Raw genomic sequence first — 16,093 nt, forward strand, 5'->3', positions numbered from 1 at the left:
ATATTAATCCAAGTTTTATTATAAAAGAAATAAGGGAATCTGTTAACTGTGTATTAATTGTTTAATTATCGTCAGGTGGAGGGTGTTAACTGGAGTCTTACTTGAGCACTGACAAGGAGACAGTTACTGAGACTGGTGGAGGGTTTGTGTGAGAAGCTATTTGTTTGTAATCATTTTTACTCTGGACGATAAATGTGAGACGGAGTAAAGGTAGGCTCCAGCATTATCCTTCCACAACACGCTTTCTGAGGTTTAACAACCATGCTCTTTTTTTTTGCTTAGATGTGCCCTAAACTCTCCCGTCCATATTCTATCTCTTTATGATTCAGTCAGTTTCCCAGAGGCAGTCTCATCCCACTCAGTAATTGGTATTTAATCCTCCCACAGCACATACATTTAGAAGCCTATTACTTGGTTTGAAGTCCATACCATTCCGCTTCTCATAAAAGCCAACTATTAAAAGTCTTTTTACTGATTTAGAAATCATTAAGAGTTAAGACAATTAATATAAACCCCTTAAAATACAAACAAAGCAGTGGTTCTTGTTTTAACAAGGAATGGATTGAAAAGCAAAGATGTTATTTTAAACTTTTTATTGAACCTTGGCTTGATCTGCCTTGGAAACACTCTGTACATTGCATATCGAGGTGCAAGAAGGATTTTCAAGACTCCTACTGGAACAGAAAGGTTATCCCTATGAAAAAAGACTAAGGAGGCTGGGGCTCTATTCTCCAGAATAGAGCTGGCTGTGGAATGACATGATAGAGGTTTTTATAATTATTAAATTGTTCCTTTGGGTAGATGCAGAAATCATGTTTCAACTTTCGAAGGCAGAACCAAGCTTCGGACCAAAAATATAAGATAGTCACTCATAAATTCAATTGGGAATTCAGGAGAAATTTCTTTACCCAGACAGTGGCGAGAATGTGTAACTCACTACCACAGGGTGAATAGTATAGATGCATTTAAGGGGAATCTGGATAAGCGGAGGAGGGAGAAAGGAATGGAAGGTTATATTGATGAAGAGGAGTGGGAGGAGGCTCGTGCGATATATGACCACTGACATTGACCAATTGGGACAAATGACCTGCTTTAGTGCTGGAAACACTGTAAAAATCCATATTGAAGAGTCTGAAAACTTACCTATCCTTGTAGATATCATTGTCCTAAACAGCATGGAACTGATTAAGGAGGCGCTGTTGAAGAGATCAGCAGACTTTGCTGGGCGGCCTCAGACGTTTACAGGTATGGGACGTGTGACATTCACTCTGCATTTCAGCCACCTGGAAGGCAGTTTTAGGTCGTGTTTTTGGTATTTATGATTGTGACTGTGTCAATTCCATTAGCTGTCAGATGTCCTTCCTCCCAGTATTCCGGCACATTCTCAATTCAGTGGAGTTATATCTGTGTGGGGTAACAAAGCGGGAGGCGAGAGGGTCAATGTTAGGAATGTCCCCTGGGCATTGGCAGAATTGTCTCTCTGTATCTGCTGGTCTGGACATGGTGGCTATGTCTATCTGATTGGTAAGGTTATCGCCAATTATCAGGCTCTCAGTCCACACCCTGGTTCCATACTGAGCAGAGTCACAATGTCACAAACCCAATACATTTACTCACACTCTATTATTACAGCATAGTGTTTACATCTCCTTCCATTCACAATATCACAAACCCAATACATTTACTCACACTCAGTATTATTACAGCATAGTGTTTACATCTCCTTCCATTCACAATGTCACAGACCCAATACATTTACTCACTCTCAGTATCATTACAGCACAGTGTTTACATCTCCTTCCATTCACAATGTCACAGACCCAATACATTTACTCACACTCTATTATTACAGCATAGTGTTTACATCTCCTTCCATTCACAATGTCACAAACCCAATACATTTACTCACACTCAGTATTATTACAGCATAGTGTTTACATCTCCTTCCATTCACAATGTCACAGACCCAATACATTTACTCACTCTCAGTATCATTACAGCACAGTGTTTACATCTCCTTCCATTCACAATGTCACAGACCCAATACATTTACTCACTCTCAGTATCATTACAGCAAAGTGTTTACATCTCCTTCCATTCACAATGTCACAAACCCAATACATTTACTCTCACTCAGTATCATTACAGCATAGTGTTTACATCTCCTTCCATTCACAATGTCACAAACCCAATACATTTCCTCACACTCAGTATTATTACAGCATCGTGTTACATCTCCTTCCATTCACAATGTCACAAACCCAATACATTTCCTCACACTCAGTATTATTACAGCATCGTGTTACATCTCCTTCCATTCACAATGTCACAAACCCAATACATTTACTCACAGTCAGTATTATTACAGCACAGTGTTTACATCTCCTTCCATTCACAATGTCACAAACCCAATACATTTACTCACACTCAGTATTATTACAGCACAGTGTTTACATCTCCTTCCATTCACAATGTCACAAACCCAATACATTTACTCACACTCAGTATCATTACAGCAAAGTGTTTACATCTCCTTCCATTCACAATGTCACAGACCCAATACATTTACTCACACTCAGTATTATTACAGCAAAGTGTTTACATCTCCTTCCATTCACAATGTCACAAACCCAATACATTTACTCACACTCAGTATTATTACAGCATAGTGTTTACATCTTCTTCCATTCACAATGTCACAGACCCAATACATTTACTCACACTCAGTATCATTACAGCACAGTGTTTACATCTCCTTCCATTCACAATGTCACAAACCCAATACATTTCCTCACACTCAGTATCATTACAGCACAGTGTTTACATCTCCTTCCATTCACAATGTCACAAACCCAATACATTTCCTCACACTCAGTATCATTACAGCACAGTGTTTACATCTCCTTCCATTCACAATGTCACAAACCCAATACATTTCCTCACACTCAGTATCATTACAGCACAGTGTTTACATCTTCTTCCATTCACAATGTCACAAACCCAATACATTTACTCACACTCAGTATTATTACAGCACAGTGTTTACATCTCCTTCCATTCACAATGTCACAAACCCAATACATTTACTCACACTCAGTATTATTACAGCATAGTGTTTACATCTCCTTCCATTCATAATGTCACAAACCCAATACATTTACTCACACTCAGTATTATTACAGCACAGTGTTTACATCTCCTTCCATTCACAATGTCACGAACCCAATACATTTACTCACACTCAGTATTATTACAGCATAGTGTTTACATCTCCTTCCATTCACAATGTCACAAACCCAATACATTTACTCACACTCAGTATCATTACAGCAAAGTGTTTACATCTTCTTCCATTCACAATGTCACAAACCCAATACATTTACTCACACTCAGTATCATTACAGCAAAGTGTTTACATCTTCTTCCATTCACAATGTCACAAACCCAATACATTTACTCACACTCAGTATCATTACAGCATCGTGTTTACATCTCCTTCCATTCACAATGTCACAAACCCAATACATTTACTCACACTCAGTATTATTACAGCATAGTGTTTACATCTCCTTCCATTCACAATGTCACAGACCCAATACATTTACTCACACTCAGTATTATTACAGCATCGTGTTACATCTCCTTCCATTCACAATGTCACAAACCCAATACATTTACTCACACTCAGTATCATTACAGCAAAGTGTTTACATCTTCTTCCACTCACAATGTCACAAACCCAATACATTTACTCACACTCAGTATCATTACAGCAAAGTGTTTACATCTCCTTCCATTCACAATGTCACAAACCCAATACATTTCCTCACACTCAGTATTATTACAGCAAAGTGTTTACATCTCCTTCCATTCACAATGTCACAAACCCAATACATTTCCTCACACTCAGTATCATTACAGCAAAGTGTTTACATCTCCTTCCATTCACAATGTCACAAACCCAATACATTTCCTCACACTCAGTATTATTACAGCACAGTGTTTACATCTCCTTCCATTCACAATGTCACAAACCCAATACATTTACTCACACTCAGTATCATTACAGCAAAGTGTTTACATCTCCTTCCATTCACAATGTCACAAACCCAATACATTTCGTCACACTCAGTATCATTACAGCATCGTGTTACATCTCCTTCCATTCACAATGTCACAAACCCAATACATTTACTCACACTCAGTATTATTACAGCAAAGTGTTTACATCTCCTTCCATTCACAATGTCACAAACCCAATACATTTACTCACACTCAGTATTATTACAGCAAAGTGTTTACATCTCCTTCCATTCACAATGTCACAGACCCAATACATTTACTCACACTCAGTATTATTACAGCAAAGTGTTTACATCTCCTTCCATTCACAATGTCACAAACCCAATACATTTACTCACACTCAGTATTATTACAGCAAAGTGTTTACATCTCCTTCCATTCACAATGTCACAAACCCAATACATTTACTCACACTCAGTATTATTACAGCAAAGTGTTTACATCTCCTTCCATTCACAATGTCACAAACCCAATACATTTACTCACACTCAGTATTATTACAGCAAAGTGTTTACATCTCCTTCCATTCACAATGTCACAAACCCAATACATTTACTCACACTCAGTATTATTACAGCAAAGTGTTTACATCTCCTTCCATTCATAATGTCACAAACCCAATACATTTACTCACACTCAGTATTATTACAGCAAAGTGTTTCCATCTCCTTCCATTCATAATGTCACAATTTCACATTGAACATAAGAGATTGGAGCAGGAGTCAGCCATTCAGCCCTTTGTGCCTGCTCTGCCATTCATGTATCATATCTAATCTTCTACTTTAATACCATTTTCTTGCACTATCCCCATATTCCTTGATGCTTTCAATATGTAGAAATCTATCGATCTCGGTCTTAAACATACTCAACGACTGAGCCTCCACAGCTCTCTGTGGCAGAGTATTCCAAAGGTTCACCACCATTTGAGGAAAGAAATTCCACCTCCTCTCAGTCCTAAATGGTCTGCCCCTTAATCTGAGATTGTGTCCCCTGGTTCTGAACTCCCCAGCCAGGGGAAACATCCTTCCTGCATCTACCCTGTCCAGCCCTGAAAGAATTTTGGGTGTTTGAATGAGATCACCTCTCATTCTTCTAAACTCCATGGAATAAAGGTCCAGTCTATTTAATCTTTCCTCATAGGACAATCCCTCTATCCCAGAAATTTGTAAAACCTTTGCTGCACTCCCTCTATGGCAAGTATTTCTTTCCTGAATAAAGAGACCAAAACTGCACACAGTACTCCAGGTGCAGTATCACCGAGCCTCTATATAATTGCTGTAAGACAGCTTCACTCCGATACTCAAATCCTCTTGTAATGAAGGCCAACATACCATTTGCCTTCTTACTTGCTTGCTGTACCTGCATGTCAGTTTTCAGTCACTCATGAACAAGGACACCCAATTCCCTTTGAAGTTCAACACTTCCCAGACTCTCACCATTAAGAAATACTCTGTTTTTCCTCACATTTCTCCACATTGTATTCCATCTGCCTAATTTTTGCCCCCTTGCTTAGCCTCTCCAAATCCCCTTGAAGCATCTTTGCATCCTCCTCACAACTCACAATTCCACCTAGTTTTGTGTCATCTGCAAGCTAGGAAATATTACATTTAATCCCCACATCCAAATCATTGATATAGATTATGAATAGCTGGGGCCCAAGCATTGATCTTTGTCGTACCCCACTAGTCACAGCCTGCCCATTTATTCCTACTCTCTGTTTTCTGTCCATTAATCAGTTCTTAATCCATGAAGTACATTCCCCCAATCCCATGTGTTCTAATTTTGTTTACTAACCTCTTGTGTGGGACCTTATCAAAAGCTTTCTGTAAATCTAAATATATCACCTCCACCAGTTCTCCCTTATCTATTTTGCCAGTTACCCTTTCATAAATCCATGTTGACTCTGCCCAATCCGACCATTATTTTCTAAGTGCCCTGTTATCACATCCTTTATTATAGATTCTAGCATTTTCTCTAAACTGATATTAGGTTAACAGGTCTATAGTTCCCAGTTTTCTCTCTCCCCCCTTTCTTAAATAGTGGGGTTACATTTGCCACCTTTCAATCTGCAGGAAGCATTCCAGAGTCTATGGAATTTTGAAAGATGACCACCAATGCATCTGTTATCTCTACAGCCACCTCTTTCAACACTCTGGGATGTAGATCATTAGGTCCAGGGGATTTATCTACTTTAAGTCCCATTAATTTCTCTAGTCCTTTTTTTTTTTACAAATATTAATATCTTGCAGTTCCTCCTTTATACTAGTCCCTTAATTCTCCATTATTTCTAGGAGGTTTTTAGTATTTTTCTGTGTGAAGACAGACACAAAGTATTTGTTTAGTTTCTCTGCCATTTCCTTATTCCCCATTCTTCCTGACTCCACTTGTAATGTCCCCACATTTTTCTTTGCTAATCTTTTCCTTTTTTACATACCTATAGAAGCTTTTACATTCTGTTTTTATGTTTCTCGCTAGTTTATCTCATTCTATTTTGCCTTTCTTAGTCCTCCTTTTCAGAATTCTAAAATGCTCCTAATCCTCAGGCTTACCATTTTTTGGGCAACTTTATATGTCTCTTCCTTTGCTCGAATGATTTATAATGATTTAATGATTTTATAATGATTCTTTGCTCTTGATTTATTTTGTTAGTCATGGTTGGAATACTTTTCTTGCTGGGTTTTTCTGCATTAAAGGAATGTATTTTTGTTGTAAACTATGTATTAGTTCTTTAAATGTTAGCCATTGCCTGTCTACCATCATACCTTTAAACGTAGTTTCCCAATCCACCATAGCCAATTTGCCCCTTATTTGTTCCTTTGCTTAGATTTAAGACCCTCGTTTCTGATTGAACTACATCACTTTCAAACTTAATGTAAAATTGTACCATATTATGGTCACTCTTTACTAAAGGCTTTTTTGCAACAAGATTATTAATTCGCCCTTTTTCATTGCACAATGCCAGATATAAAATAGCCCATTCCCGCGCTGGTTCCTCAACATACTGTTCTAGAAAACTATCTCACATACATTCCAAGAATTTGTCCCCCACAACATTAGAACTAATAAAGTTTACCCAGTCAATATGTAGATTCAAATCCCCCATGATTACTGCATTAACCTTGTTACAAGCACTTCTAATTTCCTGATTTATATTGTGATTTACATTACCATTGCTCTTTGGTGGCCTATAAACAACTCCCACCAATGTTTTCTGCTCCTTGCTGTTCCTTAGTTCACCCAAACTGATTGTACGTCTTGATCTTTAGAACTAAGGTCATCTCTCACTACAGTACTAATGCCCTCTTTAATTAGCAGAGCTATCCCATCACCTTTTACCAGCTTTCTGTCCTTCCTGAATGTCACGTACTGTTGGATATCAGGTCCCAGCTTTGATTTCCTTGTCGCCACATCTCTGTAATGACTATCAGGTCACACATATGAATTTCTGAGCTGACAATTCATCTGTTCTGAAGAAGGGTCACTGACCTGAAACATTAACTCTGCTTCTCTCTCCACAGCTGCTGCCAGACCTGCTGAGTATTTCCAGCATTTCTTGTTTGTGTTTCAGATTTCCAGTATCTGCAGTATTTTGCTTTTATTCATCTGTTTTATTGTGAATTCTGTGGGCACTCACATACAGAGCCCTTCATTCAGTTTTTTTTTTACTGTTTTTGCAAACTCTCGCCCTATCTGCTGACACAGTCTTAAGTTTGCAATCACTGCCCCTTTCTGCCATACTCTGATTATCATTACCTTTATTGCTATCTTGATCTATTGCCTTGTCATTTACCTTTAATTTGCTCAATCTTCTCCTACGTGATCCCTTCAGCCCTCTATTTAGTTTAAAGCCCTCTCTACTTTACTAGTTCTATGCTAGAATACTGGTCCCAGCACGGTTCAGGTGCAGGAGGGGAGCGGGGGCTGGGGGAGGGGTCGGGTCTGGGGGAGGGGTGCGGGGGCTGGGGGAGGGGTCGGGTTTGGGGGAAGGGTACGGGGGCTGGGGGAGGGGTTCGGTCTGGGGGAGGGGTGCGGGGGCTGGGGGAGGCGTAGGGTTTGGGGGAAGGGTGCAGGGGCCGGGGGAGGGTTCGGGTCTTGGGGAAGGGTGCGGGTGGTGGGGGAGGGGTCGCGTTTGGGGGAAGGGTGCGGGAGCTGGGGGAGGGGTTTGGTTTGGGGGGTGGGTGCAGGGGCTGGGGGAGGGGTTGGGTTTGGGGGAAGGGTGCGGGGGCTGGGGGAGGGGTTGGGTTTGGGGGAAGGGTGCAGGGGCTGGGGGAGGGGTTGGATTTGGGGGAAGGGTGCGGGGGCTGGGGGAGGGGTCGGGTTTGGGGGAAGGGTGCGGGGGCTGGGGGAGGGGTTGGGTTTGGGGGAAGGGTGCAGGGGCTGGGGGAGGGGTTGGGTTTGGGGGAGGGGTGTGGGGCCTGGAGGAGGGGTTCGGTCTGGGGGAGGGGTGCAGGGGCTGGAGGAGGTGTCGGGTTTGGGGGAAGGGTGCGGGTGCCGGGGGAGGAGTCGGGTTTGGGGGAGGGGAGCGGGGCCTGGAGGAGGGGTTCGGTCTGGGGGAGGGGTGCAGGGGCTGGTGGAGGGGTCGGGTTTGGGGGAAGGGGAGCGGGAGGGTTTGGGTCCATGCCCCATTGTCTCCGATCTGATTTGTTTAAGCCACCCCTGTTTCTGCAGGAAACTTTATCTCCTTTGGAGGGAAGGATCTGTCCCTCGGAGACTACACCACTACCTGGAAGATCCAGAAGAAGCTGGCGCACAGTGCGATACAGTGGAGTCGTGGCAGGGCCCTCGAGCCTGTGGTGGTACGAGAGGCTCAGAAACTGTGTGAGGTACCAGCTGGAAATGTTCGAATGTAGAGACAGGGTAGAGGGTCAACTGAGGGCTGAGGAGGAAGTGTGAAACCATAGAGGGAGATCGATTACCTCAAGGACTGCTGTGCACCATGGATCAGTGCTTCCATTACTGTCTCAGGGTACCTCCTGTTAGGAATCAATGCCAGCCTTAACAGCGAGACCCACAATCTAAGAATAAATCTTTCCCAATGGTGCTGGATGAGACAAAGTTTAACAATTCAGCTTGATAGAGAAGATGAACAGGGTTTAATCACTGTTTGCAGACACAGTCAGCAAGTACAATCCAGGGGCAGGGTTTAATCACACTGTGAGGACACTGTCTGTCAGTACAGTCTATGGGCAGGGTTTAATCACACTGTGCGGACACTGTCTGTCAGTACAGTCCATGGGCAGGGTTTAATCACACTGTGCGGACACTGTCTGTCAGTACAATCCAGGGGCAGGGTTTAATCACACTGTGAGGACACTGTCTGTCAGTACAGTCTATGGGCAGGGTTTAATCACACTGTGCGGACACTGTCTGTCAGTACAGTCTATGGGCAGGGTTTAATCACACTGTGAGGACACTGTCTGTCAGTACAGTCCAGGGGCAGGGTTTAATCACACTGTGAGGACACTGTCTGTCAGTACAGTCTATGGGCAGGGTTTAATCACACTGTGAGGACACTGTCTGTCAGTACAGGCCATGGGCAGGGTTTAATCACACTGTGAGGACACTGTCTGTCAGTACAGTCCATGGGCAGGGTTTAATCACACTGTGAGGACACTGTCTGTCAGTACAGTCCATGGGCAGGGTTTAATCACACTGTGAGGACACTGTCTGTCAGTACAGTCCATGGGCAGGGTTTAATCACACTGTGAGGACACTGTCTGTCAGTACAGTCCATGGGCAGGGTTTAATCACACTGTGAGGACACTGTCTGTCAGTACAGTCCATGGGCAGGGTTTAATCACACTGTGAGGACACTGTCTGTCAGTACAGTCTATGGGCAGGGTTTAATCACACTGTGAGGACACTGTCTGTCAGTACAGTCCATGGGCAGGGTTTAATCACACTGTGCGGACACTGTCTGTCAGTACAGTCTATGGGCAGGGTTTAATCACACTGTGAGGACACTGTCTGTCAGTACAGTCCATGGGCTGGGTTTAATCACACTGTGAGGACACTGTCTGTCAGTACAGTCCATGGGCAGGGTTTAATCACACTGTGAGGACACTGTCTGTCAGTACAATCCATGGGCAGGGTTTAATCACACTGTGAGGACACTGTCTGTCAGTACAGTCCATGGGCAGGGTTTAATCTCACTGTGCGGACACTGTCTGTCAGTACAGTCCATGGGCAGGGTTTAATCACACCGTGCGTGCACTGTCTGTCAGTACAGTCCACGGGCAGGGTTTAATCACACTGTGCGGACACTGTCTGTCAGTACAGTCCATGGGCAGGGTTTAATCACACTGTGAGGACACTGTCTGTCAGTACAGTCCATGGGCAGGGTTTAATCACACTGTGCGGACACTGTCTGTCAGTACAGTCCATGGGCAGTGTTTAATCACACTGTGAGGACACTGTCTGTCAGTACAGTCTATGGGCAGGGTTTAATCACACTGTGAGGACACTGTCTGTCAGTACAGTCCATGGGCAGGGTTTAATCACACCGTGCGTGCACTGTCTGTCAGTACAGTCCATGGGCAGGGTTTAATTACACTGTGCGGACACTATCTGTCAGTACAGTCCATGGGCAGGGTTTAATCACACTGTGAGGACACTGTCTGTCAGTACAGTCCATGGGCAGGGTTTAATCACACTGTGAGGACACTGTCTGTCAGTACAGTCCATGGGCAGGGTTTAATCACACTGTGAGGACACTGTCTGTCAGTACAGTCCATGGGCAGGGTTTAATCACACTGCGAGGACACTGTCTGTCAGTACAGTCCATGGGCAGGGTTTAATCACACTGTGCGGACACTGTCTGTCAGTACAGTCCATGGGCAGGGTTTAATCACACTGTGAGGAGACTGTCTGTCAGTACAGTCCATGCGCAGGGTTTAATCACGCTGTGCGGACACTGTCTGTCAGTACAGTCCATGGGCAGGGTTTAATCACACTGTGCGGACACTGTCTGTCAGTACAGTCCATGGGCAGGGTTTAATCACACTGTGAGGACACTGTCTGTCAGTACAGTCCATGGGCAGGGTTTAATCACACTGTGAGGACACTGTCTGTCAGTACAGTCCATGGGCAGGGTTTAATCACACTGTGCGGACACTGTCTGTCAGTACAGTCCATGGGCAGGGTTTAATCACACTGTGAGGACACTGTCTGTCAGTACAGTCCATGGGCAGGGTTTAATCACACTGTGAGGACACTGTCTGTCAGTACAGTCCATGGGCAGGGTTTAATCACACTGTGCGTGCACTGTCTGTCAGTACAGTCCATGGGCAGGGTTTAATCACACTGTGCGGATACTGCCTGTCAGTACAATCCAGGGGCAGGGTTTAACCACACTTTGCGGACACTGTCTGTCAGTACAGTCCATGGGCAGGGTTTAATCACACTTTGCGGACACTGCCTGTCAGTACAGTCTATGGGCAGGGTTTAACCACACTTTGCGGACACTGTCTGTCAGTACAGTCTATGGGCAGGATTTAATCACACTGTGAGGACACTGTCTGTCAGTACAGTCCATGGGCAGGGTTTAATCACACTGTGAGGACACTGTCTGTCAGTACAGTCCACGGGCAGGGTTTAATCACACTGTGAGGACACTGTCTATCAGTACAGTCCATGGGCAGGGTTTAACCACACATTGCGGACACTGTCTGTCAGTACAGTCCACGGGCAGGGTTTAATCACACTTTGCGGACACTGTCTGTCAGTACAGTCCACGGGCAGGGTTTAATCACACTGTGAGGACACTGTCTGTCAGTACAGTCCATGGGCAGGGTTTAATCACACTGTGAGGACACTGTCTGTCAGTACAGTCCATGGGCAGGGTTTAATCACACTGTGAGGACACTGTCTGTCCGTGCAGTCCATGGGCAGGGTTTAATCACACTGTGAGGACACTGTCTGTCAGTACAGTCCACGGGCAGGGTTTAATCACACTGTGAGGACACTGTCTGTCAGTACAGTCCACGGGCAGGGTTTAATCACACTGTGAGGACACTGTCTGTCAGTACAGTCCATGGGCAGGGTTTAATCACACTGTGCGGACACTGTCTGTCAGTACAGTCCATGGGCAGGGTTTAATCACACTGTGCGGACACTGTCTGTCAGTACAGTCCATGGGCAGGGTTTAATCACACTGTGAGGACACTGTCTGTCAGTACAGTCCAGGGGCAGGGTTTAATCACACTGTGAGGACACTGTCTGTCAGTACAGTCCATGGGCAGGGTTTAATCACACTGTGAGGACACTGCCTGTCAGTACAGTCCAGGGGCAGGGTTTAATCACACTGTGCGGACACTGTCTGTCAGTACAGTCCATGGGCAGGGTTTAATCACACTGTGCGGACACTGTCTGTCAGTACAGTCCATGGGCAGGGTTTAATCACACTGTGCGGACACTGTCTGTCAGTACAGTCCATGGGCAGGGTTTAATCACACTGAGCGGACACTGTCTGTCAGTACAGTCCATGGGCAGGGTTTAATCACACTGTGCGGACACTGTCTGTCAGTACAGTCCATGGGCAGGGTTTAATCACACTGTGCGGACACTGTCTGTCAGTACAGTCCATGGGCAGGGTTTAATCACACTGTGAGGACACTGTCTGTCAGTACAGTCCATGGGCAGGGTTTAATCACACTGTGAGGACACTGTCTGTCAGTACAGTCCATGGGCAGGGTTTAATCACACTGTGAGGACACTATCTGTCAGTACAGTCCACGGGCAGGGTTTAATCACACTGTGAGGACACTGTCTGTCAGTACAGTCCATGGGCAGGGTTTAATCACACTGTGCGGACACTGTCTGTCAGTACAGTCCATGGGCAGGGTTTAATCACACTGTGCGGACACTGTCTGTCAGTACAGTCCATGGGCAGGGTTTAATCACACTGTGCGGACACTGTCTGTCAGTACAGTCCATGGGCAGGGTTTAATCACACTGTGCGGACACTGTCTGTCAGTACAGTCCATGGGCAGGGTTTAATCACACTGTGAGGACACTGTCTGTCAGTACAGTCCATGGGCAGGGTTTAATCACACTGTGAGGACACTGTCTGTCAGTACAGTCCATGGGCAGGGTTTAATCACACTGTGAGGACACTGTCTGTCAGTACAGTCCATGGGCAGGGTTTAATCACACTGTGCGGACACTGTCTGTCAGTACAGTCCATGGGCAGGGTTTAATCACACTGTGAGGACACTGTCTGTCAGTACAGTCCATGGGCAGGGTTTAATCACACTGTGAGGACACTGTCTGTCAGTACAGTCCATGGGCAGGGTTTAATCACACTGTGCGTGCACTGTCTGTCAGTACAGTCCATGGGCAGGGTTTAATCACACTGTGCGGATACTGCCTGTCAGTACAATCCAGGGGCAGGGTTTAACCACACTTTGCGGACACTGTCTGTCAGTACAGTCCATGGGCAGGGTTTAATCACACTTTGCGGACACTGCCTGTCAGTACAGTCTATGGGCAGGGTTTAACCACACTTTGCGGACACTGTCTGTCAGTACAGTCTATGGGCAGGATTTAATCACACTGTGAGGACACTGTCTGTCAGTACAGTCCATGGGCAGGGTTTAATCACACTGTGAGGACACTGTCTGTCAGTACAGTCCACGGGCAGGGTTTAATCACACTGTGAGGACACTGTCTATCAGTACAGTCCATGGGCAGGGTTTAACCACACATTGCGGACACTGTCTGTCAGTACAGTCCACGGGCAGGGTTTAATCACACTTTGCGGACACTGTCTGTCAGTACAGTCCATGGGCAGGGTTTAATCACACTGTGAGGACACTGTCTGTCAGTACAGTCCATGGGCAGGGTTTAATCACACTGTGAGGACACTGTCTGTCAGTACAGTCCATGGGCAGGGTTTAATCACACTGTGAGGACACTGGCTGTCCGTGCAGTCCATGGGCAGGGTTTAATCACACTGTGAGGACACTGTCTGTCAGTACAGTCCACGGGCAGGGTTTAATCACACTGTGAGGACACTGTCTGTCAGTACAGTCCACGGGCAGGGTTTAATCACAGTGTGAGGACACTGTCTGTCAGTACAGTCCATGGGCAGGGTTTAATCACACTGTGCGGACACTGTCTGTCAGTACAGTCCATGGGCAGGGTTTAATCACACTGTGCGGACACTGTCTGTCAGTACAGTCCATGGGCAGGGTTTAATCACACTGTGAGGACACTGTCTGTCAGTACAGTCCAGGGGCAGGGTTTAATCACACTGTGAGGACACTGTCTGTCAGTACAGTCCATGGGCAGGAATTAATCACACTGTGAGGACACTGCCTGTCAGTACAGTCCAGGGGCAGGGTTTAATCACACTGTGCGGACACTGTCTGTCAGTACAGTCCATGGGCAGGGTTTAATCACACTGTGCGGACACTGTCTGTCAGTACAGTCCATGGGCAGGGTTTAATCACACTGTGCGGACACTGTCTGTCAGTACAGTCCATGGGCAGGGTTTAATCACACTGAGCGGACACTGTCTGTCAGTACAGTCCATGGGCAGGGTTTAATCACACTGTACGGACACTGTCTGTCAGTACAGTCCATGGGCAGGGTTTAATCACACTGTGCGGACACTGTCTGTCAGTACAGTCCATGGGCAGGGTTTAATCACACTGTGAGGACACTGTCTGTCAGTACAGTCCATGGGCAGGGTTTAATCACACTGTGAGGACACTGTCTGTCAGTACAGTCCATGGGCAGGGTTTAATCACACTGTGAGGACACTATCTGTCAGTACAGTCCACGGGCAGGGTTTAATCACACTGTGAGGACACTGTCTGTCAGTACAGTCCATGGGCAGGGTTTAATCACACTGTGCGGACAGTGTCTGTCAGTACAGTCCATGGGCAGGGTTTAATCACACTGTGCGGACACTGTCTGTCAGTACAGTCCATGGGCAGGGTTTAATCACACTGTGCGGACACTGTCTGTTAGTACAGTCCATGGGCAGGGTTTAATCACACTGTGAGGACACTGTCTGTCAGTACAGTCCATGGGCAGGGTTTAATCACACTGTGAGGACACTGTCTGTCAGTACAGTCCATGGGCAGGGTTTAATCACACTGTGCGTGCACTGTCTGTCAGTACAGTCCATGGGCAGGGTTTAATCACACTGTGCGGATACTGCCTGTCAGTACAATCCAGGGGCAGGGTTTAACCACACTTTGCGGACACTGTCTGTCAGTACAGTCCATGGGCAGGGTTTAATCACACTTTGCGGACACTGCCTGTCAGTGCAGTCTATGGGCAGGGTTTAACCACACTTTGCGGACACTGTCTGTCAGTACAGTCTATGGGCAGGATTTAATCACACTGTGAGGACACTGTCTGTCAGTACAGTCCATGGGCAGGGTTTAATCACACTGTGAGGACACTGTCTGTCAGTACAGTCCACGGGCAGGGTTTAATCACACTGTGAGGACACTGTCTATCAGTACAGTCCATGGGCAGGGTTTAACCACACATTGCGGACACTGTCTGTCAGTACAGTCCACGGGCAGGGTTTAATCACACTTTGCGGACACTGTCTGTCAGTACAGTCCACGGGCAGGGTTTAATCACACTGTGAGGACACTGTCTGTCAGTACAGTCCATGGGCAGGGTTTAATCACACTGTGAGGACACTGTCTGTCAGTACAGTCCATGGGCAGGGTTTAATCACACTGTGAGGACACTGTCTGTCCGTGCAGTCCATGGGCAGGATTTAATCACACTGTGAGGACACTGTCTGTCAGTACAGTCCATGGGCAGGGTTTAATCACACTGTGAGGACACTGTCTGTCAGTACAGTCCACGGGCAGGGTTTAATCACACTGTGAGGACACTGTCTATCAGTACAGTCCATGGGCAGGGTTTAACCACACATTGCGGACACTGTCTGTCAGTACAGTCCACGGGCAGGGTTTAATCACACTTTGCGGACACTGTCTGTCAGTACAGTCCACGGGCAGGGTTTAATCACACTGTGAGG

The sequence above is a fragment of the Heterodontus francisci genome, chromosome 29, assembly GCF_036365525.1.
Source record: "Heterodontus francisci isolate sHetFra1 chromosome 29, sHetFra1.hap1, whole genome shotgun sequence".
NCBI classification, from domain to species: domain Eukaryota; kingdom Metazoa; phylum Chordata; class Chondrichthyes; order Heterodontiformes; family Heterodontidae; genus Heterodontus; species Heterodontus francisci.